This window comes from Rousettus aegyptiacus, unplaced genomic scaffold, assembly GCF_014176215.1.
Source record: "Rousettus aegyptiacus isolate mRouAeg1 unplaced genomic scaffold, mRouAeg1.p scaffold_m13_p_5, whole genome shotgun sequence".
Taxonomy (NCBI): domain Eukaryota; kingdom Metazoa; phylum Chordata; class Mammalia; order Chiroptera; family Pteropodidae; genus Rousettus; species Rousettus aegyptiacus.
In genome coordinates, this window is record NW_023416308.1 from 30379358 (window position 1) to 30393021 (window position 13664).

The window sequence follows — 13664 nt, forward strand, 5'->3', positions numbered from 1 at the left end:
TTGCCAATTGTCTCAGTTGTTATATGACATTTAATAATTCTGCAGCCTGCTTTTCATTCTTTATGGGCTGCCCTAAGGAAGTTGAGAAGCCTCACTGCTACCACAACATTCCAAAGATGTGAGCTACACCAAAGTCATAGTAACTATTAGTGTAAACATTGGCTATTTGATCTTTGGCCATTGACAAGCTCCAGTTAGAGCAATTAATTCAGCTAGATGGGCAGATATTATTCGGGTAAATAAGAACCTTCAATTATGTCTAACATGGAAGTTATTGCATGCCCTGTTCATCTTTCAGATAAGATGCATCTGTAAATCAAATTAAGTCAGGGTTATCAATAGGAGTTTCCTGCGAGCCATTCCTAGGAATGAGAAGGTGGTCAGTAAGCAAAACACAATGGTGGATGTCTTTATCCTACAAAAAAGTAGCAAAGTTGTTGGGTTAAAACTGTTACATTAAGTTAAAGTAATATTAGGCACAAAAAAGAAGATTACTTCATAAGAAGCCAATTGACTGACAGAAGGGTTAAGTGTGATGAGAGTTCTGTAGAGATTCAACAGAAGGAGGAACATAGAAAAGAGCCCATAACTATTTCTTCTGTTTATTGGTATAACATGACTGTAGAGAGATGGCTGTCATGCAGAGAGGGAGCCTTTTGGCTAGCAGTTGACTATAATATCCTTATAGGTCTCTAACAATCTCTATGTTTTTGAGTTAAAACTCCTAAAGCATGTCTTTTATTTTCAAGTACAAAAAGGAAGGAAGTTTATAATTAAGTTGCCTCAGAGCGGGAGCTTTATGTAGAGCTCCCTTCAGAGCTTCTTCAGCTTGTTTTCGTTTCGAGTTCCATTGAATTGGGTCAGGTCAGTCTGATTTTAATAAGATAGGTAGAGACTGGGCCATTAATGAAAAATTTGAAGCCAAATTGTGACACTATCTAGTCAGAACCAGGAACCCTCTGGGCTGTATCTTTTTGTTTTGTTTTGTTTTGTTTTGTTTTGTTTTTGGAAGAGGAAAGGATAAGGTTCCTCTAAGTCTTTCTAGATTAAATAGGAGCCCGCCTTTAGATGTTAGAGGACCAAGGTATTTTACTTGGGGTAAAACAGAATCTTAGCTTGTCCTTTGAGGCCCCAGATCCCTTTATGGCTAGCTGTTGTAATCGGTAAATTGCGTTCTCTTGGGAGTCTGTATGACCTAGAGCATAAAGGTAAATCATCCACATATTGGATTAGAGTGGAATCTCTGGGAAATTCAATATTATTCAAATCAGCTTTTAGTGTCTGAGAGAAATAGGTGGGACTCTCTGAATATCCCTGGGGCTTTACTGTCCAAGTAAACTTTTGATGTTCCCAGGTGAGATAATATCTCCTGTCTTTTTTTTTTTTTTAACAGAAATGCTGAAAAAGGCACTACGTAAATCTGTCATTGAAAAAATATTGAAAAAATATTGGCACAGGAATAGCTGATAATAGGATATGTGAATTTGAAACCACAGGATGTCTTTATTTATGGCCATATGATCCTGTACAAATCTTCATCCTTTTCCATTTGGGTTTCTTTACTGAAGAAATAGGAGAATTACAAGGGCTTGTACATGGAATGATAAACCCTCTTTTAAGAATCTTGTATAATGGACGTAATTCCAGCTAGTGCATCAGGTCTTAAAGGTTATTGGTGAATGTTAAGGAGAGGCAAAGTATTGTCTATAGTTATTTGAATAGGAGTGGCTGCCTAGTCTTGCCAATATCTGTACTGGAAAAAGCATTGTAACATCCTGTAGCAAATGTTCAGTCGGCCTCAAGATTAGTTTCCTCTTGTGGAGGTTACTTTAAAAATCATTATTTTCCCAGTTGGTTCAGTATCTGATTCATTTACTTCTAAATGCATTTCGCCCTTATGGGAAAAGAATATGTAGGTGTCATTGGCTTCAAGAAAGTTGTGCTCTAATCAGGTGAATTGGGGCAGATTTGTCTAGTAAAAATACACATTGCCTCATAGCGTTCCCTAGTTGGAAGGGAACAGGTTCTAACTTAAAAACAAACATTGTTTGATTAGATGTCCCTACCATTTGTACAAGAGCTTAGTGCAAGGGCAAGGGCAACTTAATTGAGTAGAGCTAAGAACAGATAAGGTAGCTCCAGTATCTACAAGGGCCTTAATAATTTCCCCTTTTATGATAATTTAAATTTCTCTTAAAGTATTAGTAAGGAGAAGAGAAAATACCTTCTTATAGTACTTGGAGCAGCCCTATGCTTGTTACTGTTTCTTTCTTTTTCTAAATCTCATTTTAGTTTTCTATAATCCTTCCTAAGGTAACCTGACTTTTTACAATAAAATCAAACTCCTTTACAGGAGTTTCCTAGCAAACTTTAATCAGTTAATTCTGTTACTCTGTGGGTGTATTAATTGGAATAGGTCAGAATAGCCAGGATCATACATTCTAACAATTAAATCAAATTCCTTTGCTGGCCCATCAGGGTCCTGGAGAGGGTCAAGGAAAACTTTTCAATTCCTTAAGTCTATCTTAGTACAAGGAGAGTAGATTATGGCTGGCACTTGTCCTGAGACTGGCTGTTCTCTAAAGGGAGCTGTCAAATTTTCTGCTTTTTTTTTTTTCTTTTCTTATCTATTCTGTCTGGTTTTCTATTATGGGTGTCACCTAGGTCAGTAGAGAGCTGTGGTAGAGGAGGTGTAGAAGAGAGAGAGAAGAAGAAGGAAGAAAGGGGAGTAAATCTGGATAATGAAGTAAAGGGTACAGCGGGACAGTTGGAGAAGAGGAAAAAATGGGGTGTTAGCGTTGAGCAACCTTGGAAGCCTTCTTTAGTTCGGAGATAGTCTCTAAAATGCTCTTATTAACTTCCTGGAGAGGAGCATGCTCTCTCTGCTCCATATCAGAGGCTTCTGTTTCTCAATTAAGGTAAGCCTCCCATTCAGTTTGATTTTTGAGCTGGCTTTTTTTTTTCTATATTGTGCATGCAAAAAATTAATTTAGATGTCAGAAGAGCCCCATTTGGGCCATCTTAAGTTACTTCTTCTAGTTAACTCTTCCCATTTCTTTAAGTACTCGCAAGTAAAGTTTCCCTACAAATTGTACATTCACAGTATTACTGGGAACTGGGTTCTGGGGCTTATCGGCCTTGGAGGCACCATTTCACGTGTTAATTTTAGTTTTCTTTTGACATGTGCAGAGTCTGAACAAATATCTAGGGATATTGTTGTGTGGTGGGTTGAAGTGTGGTGCTTATGGGTTGAGCACCAAGGGGCCGTCACCTCCTCTCTTGCTCCAACCCTCTTACGTGTCTTGGTTCCTCTCTATAGCTGTCGAATACAACCATGAGGATGCGAAGCACTGGGTAACCAGCCTTCATGTGCACACCCCCAGATGAGTCAATTATTTAACAACAGTTGTGGAATTCCCTCTAGGGCTGTGCTTATGTTGAGGGGTACCCTCTGACATCTCTGCACACATTCTCAGGGTGTGGGTTCAGAAGGAGCCATCCCTAGATGTGCCTCAGCTGTATGCAGATTATTTTGAGCTAAAGGCAACTTTAGCCACAGGCTCAAGAGAGATTTCTGTCCCTCCCTTTAACTACCTAGAAGAATATGAATTATAGGCCTTACCCATTAGAGAGTATCAGAGGTATCTTCTTTTGACCTATCTATCTGGCAGGGAAAACTTCTATTTACTAAATGTCTGCTTTTCCTACCATCCTGCCATGACACTTTGAAGCCCCCAAGGGGCATTACCTCATCCCTAGCTCAGGATGTCTTTCATATCTCAATCTTTCTTTCTATCTCTGAACCTCTCGTGCATGTGGAGTCTCTGACTCTCTCATGTATGTGGGGTTCCCAAAATAAATATGTACTAAATTTTGTTATTTTCTCTTTCTAATTTTTCTCATGTCTCTTTGATTATTAGATCAGCCAAAACATCCTTGAGGGTAGAGAAAAGCTTGTTCCTTCCCCACATTAGTCACCTAAGAATATCAGAAAATCAAGCTGGAGAAAGTAAATACCCCTTATTTTCGGAGCTGAACAGAGTTCGGACTTTCATTTATCTAGCAGAAACTTTTGTTTAGACTCTCATAAGCAATCCCAATTGAAAAGCCAAAATTAAAAACCAGGCATCTATTTTTTTCTCCTGTCCCTGGGTTATCTCAACCTTTAACCTTTAGTGTCACCTCGAAAAAATTTTATTTTTTTAAAGAACAGCTCAAATAAAGTCAAGGTGTCTTACCTTAAAACAAGGAGGTCTAGAATTCCAAGAAAAACTCACCCAAGTTCACCTGAGGCAGTAGGGGGAGCTGGTGGGGCTCAGTGGGCCTCTGCTGGTACCTGGCACTGGGTCCAGTTCTGCAGAATGGTCCTAGGCAGGCTTCTTTGAATTCTGCTGGCTACACCAAATAAATGTTGATGTAAGAAATGTCCAAACCTGTAGAGAATTTTTATGAATTTATTTTGAGCCAAACTGATGACAATTGCCAGGAAGCAAGATCTCAACAGATCGAGGAAATTCTCCAGAGAATGGCCGTTTTGAAGTTTATTTTATACATTAGAATCAAAGGAGGAGACATAAACAGGGTTACCTGAAATCCATTGATGGTAGATTAAGGGGGTGGGAGGAAGAGAAGCAGGGAAGTCTCTGGGGTTAGATAAAAAGTAAAATGGAGAGACACATACTTCTTTTACGTCGGTGGGTACAGGACAGATAATAATCAACATTTACAGCACATAGAGATGGTTAGTATTCAGGGAACAAGATCACAATGAGGGCTTCTGTGGTCTCTTGTTCTGGTGCCATGGTTGTTCTCTGAGAGGTCTGGAAAAGCAGATGACTCTGACATTTCAAAGGCATGCTATCTTCGATGTAAAAGACAATAGACAGGCTCACTTAAGGTAAAGACTGACCTTTGTCAAGGAAGCTACAGGCCTAGGAGGTGACTACTTGCCGTGACCTGCTTTTAGTTAGGAATTTTTGTGTTCAGACCATCCTATGTAGTTACTTTTGGTCTCTGAGTTTGAAAGGCCTGCCATGCAGGCCTCCCTTGAGCTTATCGGGTTTTGTATGTGGCCTGCCATGCAGGCCTCCCTTGAGCTTATCGGGTTTTGTATGTGGCCCCTTTTCCATACACAAAATGATAGAAATAAAATGTACAAATTCCAAATGAGCAGAGTAGGTAAAGGGCTTTGGATGTTAGCCTAAGTTATTTGTCATTTATTCCATAAGAGAGGAGAATTATTGCAGGCTTTTTAACAGAGAGGTGACAAGATCAAAGCCAAGTCCACCTTACATTCCCCTGACCCACCCTGGGCAGAATTAATCACTCTGTGTTCCAAAATATTTTGGCAGTATCTCTGAAATAGCATTCTATCATATTTTTATGTACATATGTCTAGAGCATGCAGTTGTCATTTTTCTAGACTATAAACTCCTTAAGTGAAGAAACATTTTAGAAATCTAAGTTAATAAACTTTTACTGGAGTGGTGAGGACCTGAAACCAGTTAGCTTTCTAACAGGCACTTCCATCAGGCACTATGCCGTCCCCCAGTTTATGTTTCCTTTCCTTCTCCAGAGGATTGCAGGGTGTGTGTGTGTGTGTGTGTGTGTGTGTGTGTGTGTGTGTTACTGGAGCACTCTCCCATCATGCTCAGGGAACTGGAATGCCTGGGAGTGGATGTCCCCTGGGGGTGGGGTGTGAAGGTTGGTGGAAAATGGGGGGTGATGAGGGGGATGGGGAGAGTCCTGCTGCTGGAGAAGCCCAGTTCCCTTCCTTACAGTTGAGACAAACTCAGAGGACTTACAGATTCCCTAAGGATGGGATGAAGCTGGGACTGTCTGAAAACTTATCCTTGCTTAACTTCTCTTTTTCCCTTGACCTGCTCCCCACATGTCTGCTAATGTCCCCTGGGAGTACTTCTATACAAATTCTCACCTCAGGTCTGCTTCACTTCTCACCTAAGACAAAGCTCAGCAGGTTCTCAATTACAAAACATCATTCAGGGCTCATAGTACAGCTAGCTCTGTCCTGGCCACTGTCAAAAATTCATGTTTTTCTTGTTCTTTTTCTCTTTTCTTTTCTCCCCTCCCCTCTCTATTCCTATCCCTAGACTCTACTTTCTTCTTCTTTTCCTTTTCCTTTTTCATTATCTTAGCCATGGAGCAAATCACCCACCATCTTTCGCACACTAGGTTGGGCTGTGAGCGAGGACACCCTAATTCAGCTATGGAGTAGTCCTCGATTAAATCTTTTCAATTCTCTTGGATTCATTTTTTCAATTTTTTTTTCATGGGATTTATATATTCTCCTGTCCCTCACAGTTTTTCTGTGATGATTTAAATGAAACAACAGACACAAATGCATCTTGAGAGAAGGAAAAGCAAATGGCACACCTGAGGATGGGTATTCTCATGGAGGAGGAAGAGAAAGCTTTCCAGCCACTGCCTCCTTTCCCTCTCTTGGCTGAATAAGTTCCCATTGGAGCCCCAATTGCAGCCAATGTCCCTGTGCCTAAGATGCGAAACCTGGGGAGGCCTCCTGACTGAATGAGGAAGGTTGCCTTGTTCCCTATGCAGGGACTGAAAGCATTAATAACTGTGGTAGGGAGGATTAGCCATATGCTGCTTAGTTCCTGTTAATCAGGATTGAAGGGAGCTTGTGCTTGTAAGTAACAGATGAGCCAGACCTCAGAGGCCCTGCTGGTGCTCAGGCAGACACAACCTCTGCACTCTTGGGCTCAGCTGAGCCTGCTCCCACCCTCCCTCATTTCCTCTGCTTTCAAGTTCTCTCGTTCTTGTCCTCTCCCTGTTTACTTCCCAGATTCAATTATTTTTCTGCTCTTCCGCTTCTAGATTAACATTCCTTGTTTATATTCCTTTGCTTCTGTTTTCTGATTTACTTTTTCTCAATTGCTTGCTTTTTCCTCTGTGGTGTTGTCCTTTCCTCCTCCCTACCTTGCTCCCCGCCCCCCCCCCTACCCTTACACACACAGACCCGCATACATATTCTGTTTTTTGCATCAGCAAACACCCTGACCCTGCAAAGGCCAAGTTCAAAGGTCTGAGGCAACCCTTCCTGGCTCCTACTGAGCCTGGGTGTGTTTACCTCATGTTTCACAGACCTCACAGACAATTCCAAATCAAAAGCTCCCTCTCCTTATGTACTTTTGCCTTCTCGGATGAGGAGAGGTTGCAGTCAGACTCTGACAAGCTCTCGTCCTTCCTTCTCCTCCATCTGCACCTCCCAAGTTGAGCTCAGAACCAGTGTGTGCCAGACAGAAACTAACTTCCCACTGCAAGGTCAAATGGTGTTTGGCCCTCACCCTGCACGGGAATTGTTATCCTTGTCTCTGCATTACATTCTGTCTACTGTCTTGGAGTATGTGTGTGCATGCATGCACATGGGCGTGCACCTACCTTTCCGTGTGGAGAAATGCATATGATATAAATATGCACATAACTCTATGAGGGATCTCATGTGAAGAAACATGGAGAGGATGGATGTGGGTCTGTGTGGAGTCCATGCCTGGACTGAAGATGCTTATATGTGCATCTGTGTATGCAAGATGTGTTTCCGAGCAGTATTGAAGAGGTGACATTTGTAGAAATGCATATTTAACAACAGATATGAAATGAGGTGGGAGAAATTTTTGATTTGCATGGTTTTTGTGTAGGATGAATTTTGGATGAAAAACAGAAAGGAAGCTCTCTTGTACTTCAGAAGAAACATCCAAACTCTCTCCCTTAAAATGTCCAATTCTAGGGCTACAGCAAGTATCCAGGATATGGCCTTCCTCCAGGAATTGGCTTTGTTTCCAGGAAACTCATTAGACTAAGAAAAAAGCATCTTTGACCTTCCCCACTAGTCTCTCAAGGACACACACACACACACACACACACACACACACGCACACACTCACACTCTTTTCCTCCTGTCCTTGCAAAGCCTCTCCCAGCTCTTTACCTTGCACTCCAGAACTGCGCCCCCTGCCATCTGAGGGGTGGTTTTTTAGAACAGGATTCACGAGCAGCGACCCTCAGGGCCCCGGGTCGGCTCTTGGTCCCAGATGACTTATGAAAAAAGAAGAGAGCAAAGAGCAAACACTGCGCCTGTGAGTGTTCCCCCACGTTTCTGGATGCCGCTGTCAAACGCCGATCTGTGTCCCTCTTAGTGGAGAACTGTCCTTCTTGAGCCCTGTGGGCTGAAGGGGAAATGGAAAGTTCCCACTTCCAGCCTGGGCAAACCCTTCCGCCAGACTCCCGGCACCACCTTGTGGCTGACTCTTGCCATTACAATTCCTTACCCACACTAACCAGCCTTTTAGTGCCAAAAGCTGGCTTTAAATGCTTAGGGTTTTTTTTTTTTTTTGGTATTCTGTGCTTGACTATTCAAAGGGAGTTCTGTGTTCAGTGTCCCAGTATTTTAAGAGTTTGCAGTCATAAACAGAGACACACACATGGACGTGAGCACAGAACTGGGCATGTACACAAAGCAAAGGGTTAACGCTAAAGGTAGTAGGTCAGTGTATTTGGGTAAAAGTGAGGAAGAAGAAAGGAGACTAGCTATAGGAATTTCAAATATTTCAAACTGGGCTAGGCAAGGGCCAAAGTGAGACCCTACCCCATTCTGTTAGGATGTATTTTCTACCCTCTTTTGAGAGCATTTACGTAGTCATCTAAAAACGCAGGAGAGGGAGTAGAGCAGCTTGGATTGGTAGCCTGGGGTCGGTTTGCTTTGCAGTGAGGGCTCCCTCTGGCGGACGGAGAGGAAAGCAGGCCACAGTGGTCCTCGGTCACGGAGGTGGGCCAAGGCATGGCAAGGAGAGAAACCTGTGTGTCTGATACCTAAAGGGGAAGTTGAATTCAGAAGACCTGCATTTCTACCAACTTTGTGACCTTGAGGGAACATAGTCCAAACTCTTTGAGAAAGAAAAAGCAATCATGGTAAGGCCATGCGGTGGTTTTCCTCTGAATGGACATTATTTGCTTCTGTGGAGGATCTGGCCTCCCCCACTCCCGGTTTTATGGGGAATTTCATGTTCCCTGGGCTCAGCCTGGCCCAGAACTTGGCACGATCTCTGGGGCATTCATTTTTGTCACCCAGCCTGGGTAGGAGGGTGGACGGGTAGGAGGAAGCCGTTTTGGGAAAGAGTGTTGGGGAGTGTTTATGTGTGTGATGAGTCAGGGTGATGGAGCTCAGAGCCTTAATCTCTGCTCTGCTCTCTCCGTGGGGGCAGTTCTCACAAGTTGGCGGGGGGTGGAGGACCACCAACTGTCTTTGGAAAGTTTTCTTAGTCATAGCTTATACCAAGTTAGCTGGATCTTTATGTAACTGGGCCTTCATTCTACAGAGAAACTGGGTATGATGGGGTCAAAGTGGCAGCTACTCTTTCTGCAGCAGTACTTACCTCTTCCAGCCCTTCCTAACTGCCAGGGTCAAGTGACATGCCCTCGACTCAGGGAGCAGCACTTTGAAGACTAAAGGCCACATTCTCACTGGGAAAAGGTTTAGGTTATTTCATGAGCACCATGAAAATACTTCAGTGCTTTCTGGGAATTTTCAATTCCCTCCTGTTTGTCTAACATCATGTGGAATGTTGGTGGAATGAAGCCAGGTTCCCATAGCACCCTCAGATGAACTTGAGCAGCAGGTGATTGTCAGGGTGTTGGCTTCCATTCCCCTGGCTGCAGTCCTTCTCCAGTGCTGCTGGCAGACACAGCTCCATCTCTGCTCTCTTATCACCTCACTCTCTGGACAGAGAGACATGCAGTACTGGGGTTCCCTGTCTTTGACACTGGAGCCAATCTGCCTATCGTAACACAAGTTCTGTCAGAGACAGTTCCAGATAAGGCCTGAAAGGATTGTGTGTACACGCCCGTGTAAGGAAAGAGATGCATTAGAAGAGAAGGAAAGAAGAAAGATGAGAGGTTCGGATGCTGGTGACTTGCCTGGCCAAGGGTACATAGCCATGGGGTCCACTGGGAAGAGCAAAAGTCAATGGTCTGTGGAGACTTGCAGGGACTTCCACAGGGCTTCTTCAAGGTAGCCAAAGGTTTGCCCTGCTTTGTTCCTTGCTGGAAAAGAACTGTTCTTTCTTGTGCCTCAGGGCCAAGGAGCTGGGGCTGTAAGCTTTGAAAAAGATAAGACAAGGGGAACTGTTTTTTGGGGGGCGGGGTGGGGCCCTAAGTATGAGCTTGATTGCAACATCTGGCCCTGCTACTCCCCAGAACAAGAAAGAATTGAGAAATTAATCTGGGAAATAAGGATGAATTTCCTGACAGTGAGGGTGGCCACTCTGACTCAGTAGCCTGGGAAGGGGGAAAATTCTGGAAAGACAGTTATGAAATCAGGCCCTTAGTCAATGACCATGTCTTGGACAATAAGAGTGAAAGCTTAGCAGGAGAGGGCGGTAAGGTAGGAGCAGCAGGTGGCTGGTGGGAGCCTCTAGCCTGTTATTACAACTCTGCCCCTTCGTCAATGCTAGGAGGATGTGTGGGGGCCAGAGGTCTCCCTGAAACCAGATGGAAATGCCAGAAGGATGGACTTCAAGGGGATCCTGAGACTGAGTGGGACCAGTTGAGAAACAGAGCCAAGGACAGGAAGAAGAGAGGGAGGTTGTGAGAAAGGATGGGGAGTTTCCAAGCTGGTTCACATTGATCCCCAGATTTCTGCCTGCCTGCACGGCACAGGTGCTTCTCCTGGGTGGGTGGCGTGAGTGGTACTAGTGCTGATGGAAGAACAAGAACACATGGGTCTCTTCCTCTGCTCAGGTGCCCGTAGGCAGGGAGATGCACAACAAGACCTTTCTGGTCTCCATGAATTATGAATATGAACTGGGGAGAAGTCAAAGTTTGCCTTCAACTGGAAAAGGAAGGAAAGAAACAAGAGAGGGCTAGCAATAGAGGGAGAAGAGACAGAAGTTCCCCAGCACGCCACCAGGTGCCAGGCAGGGACAGAGCGGAACTGGCCGAGGCTGCAGCCCTGAGCAGAGCTAAAATCTCTAAAATGAGGTCTCCATTTAGGCTGCCGCCTTCTGTTTCTGGGCTTGTGGTAAGAGTGGGGTATGATCTATTTCTATCTTCACATGCTGAGCCCCAAATCCCTGGATATCATGTATTCCTGCCTTATCAGCAGTGCTGGGACATAATCCAATAGATTATTTAGGGCTTGGGGAAAGTCTCCAGGAGCTCAGACCTCTGATACTTAGCACTTACTGTGATCTGTGTTTGCATTGCCTGTTCTTAGCTTAGATTTGTTCCTGTGATCTATCTCCTAGGTCTTCCCTCCTCAGGATGCGGCCCTTCCTGTCCTCTTTCTGGACCTCAGAGAATCAGCAACGATGTCTCAACAGCATTGTTCCCTCTCTGCCCTGCTTTTAAGAGCAGGGGAGGAAACAAAGTAGAGATTATGCCTGCACACCTTAGAACAACATTGCCTGGGCTGAAACCCCACTTTACTACCATTTAGCTGTGTGATCCTGAGTAGGTCACTTCACATTTCTGATTGGTGTTTTCATTCCCTACGAGAAGGCTAGTAATAGTACTACCTGGAGGGCATGTTGTGGGGATCAAATGAGATAATGTGGGGAAAATCATCTTTATTCTATACCTCACCACAGAATAATCTCTCAATAAATGCTAGCTCTCATTTTTATACATGATCAGACTCACATATATATTATTTGCCCCAAAGAATGTGCATTCCAGAGAGCTGGCCTCCTTCTTCCTGTACCAAGAACAGCCCATGCTCAGCTCCATTTTCACACACAGAAATGTCCTCCCACCTCCTGTACAGCTACCCCCCCCCAACTTTGAGGCCCAGCTAAAGTGCCACCTCCTTCCCAAAGCCTTCCTTGATGATTCGAACCCACACAAATCTCTTCCTACTCCGATTCAGCGTACTTTCAGCCAGTGCCCTGGAATTTTACATTTTACATCATAGAATTATATAATTTGAGAGCTGGAAGTCCTTACAAATGACCCTAGTCAGTTGCTCTTAATTGGGAATGGTTAATAAGTAGAAATCATATTGTCACAGCCCCCTTTAGCACTCACTTTAGGTTAGGCATCACTAATTAACCGCAGCACTTCAGCTAAGTCTGAATGTTGCCTCCGAATCCTTCTCAACAACAGCATGCTCCAGGCAGTCAGTACCAATCCATCAGAACTGCTGCTGCCATCCATAATCCAGACAATTAGAAACAATCCTGGATGAAGTACCTAGAGCATTTGAGGTGCAGGGAACTACCTCCGGCCATAGGTCACTAGGATAGAACTCTGGTCTAAATCCTACCCAGTACTCCCTATGCTACACCAGGGCCTCTTGAAGAGTCTTTTGATTGTTCTCTGCCTGTTCATCTTGCCCTCCCAATTAGCTGCAATATTTGTGAGGGTAGGAATGACATATTACACTGCTCTAGGACCTCCCTCGGCACCAAGCGCAAATCAGGGCAAATCACACGCACACCTGGTGATGTATTGACTGCTTGGGATTTCTCCCCAACTCCTTTACTTGTGTCCAGAGCTCGTTCAAAGGGGCAGAGGCAATTGAGTCGTAATGATCAGCACAGCTCAGTCTCTGTGCTGATCAAGTCTGCCCGGGCTTCTGGAGTCCCTCCCCCTGCCCACTGCAGGCCACAGGAACTGCAATTGCCTGAAAATTGCAGACGGGTGCTGAATGTCAGGGGTCCAGGGTGATCATCTTTGTTCTTTGACTTGTCTGCTGAGATCCTTGGGAGTCCTGAGGTGGGGTGGGGTGGGGGCTCAAAGGACAAAAGAGAGAGAGATGGCACAGCTAGAGGCCCACATTTCCTGGGCCTTAAAAGCATGATGTGGGGGTTTCTTTTTCTTTTCGTTCTTTCTGTCTTTCTTTCTTTCTTTCTTTATTTGTTTCTTTCTTTCTTTCTTTCTTTCTTTTTTTCTTTCTTTCTTTCTCTTTTTTTTTTTTTTTTTGACGTTCACATTTTTACTAGGAGCCGAGGGGGAGGGGCTCCCTCCCTGTCTGTGGAGGTGCTGAAAGTTTCTTCAGCCACTCCCAGCTTGTGCTCTGGGGACCCTGGGGGGTGGCCAGGCACATCGGGCATGTTCCTATAATCTCGGACCAGGCACCGGATAGTTGTAGGATATAACCTGGTTGATCATGTGGTGTGCTTGGTGTAGGGGCTGATGGAGGGCAGAATTATAGCGAGGCCCCCAGTGGTGAATGATGCAGCCAGCACCAGCTCCTTGGCCCAGGCATTCTTGAATAAGGCAGCGAGTCTCTTGGCCATCTTGGTCGCCGCGCCTGTGAGGGGGGTTCTTGAAGGGTGGTCCTGTGCATACGGGGGTGGCAGGAAGAGTAGGAGCAGGTGGCGTGGAAGGAACATGACTGACATCCAGATCATTGGAGATGTTTTTACACCCACTAGGACTCCTAAAGGGCCAAAGAGAGTCTCTTCTTCAGAAGCTGTTGAACAGCGGCATCACCTCTTTGATTAATTATGTAATTAGTACATAAAATTTTTCTGCTGTTTATTAAACTCACGATCAGCTTCTGCCTAGAGGGGAAAAAAGGTAGCATCGCCACCTGCCCAGTCACCTGAGCCCGCACACCTGTTCTTCCCTCCCCCGCCCCAGCCAGTTCTCTCAGTTCTCTTTTACCTAAGCCCCTGAATTTGTACCCTCCT

At 44.6% G+C, this 13664-nt stretch overlaps 1 pseudogene; it reads right to left on the reverse strand.

Annotated features, from left to right (window-relative positions):
- Positions 1-12967: 12967 nt before the first annotated feature.
- LOC107516615 lies at positions 12968-13268 on the reverse strand (annotated as a pseudogene).
- Between the last annotated feature and the right edge of the window lie 396 nt (positions 13269-13664).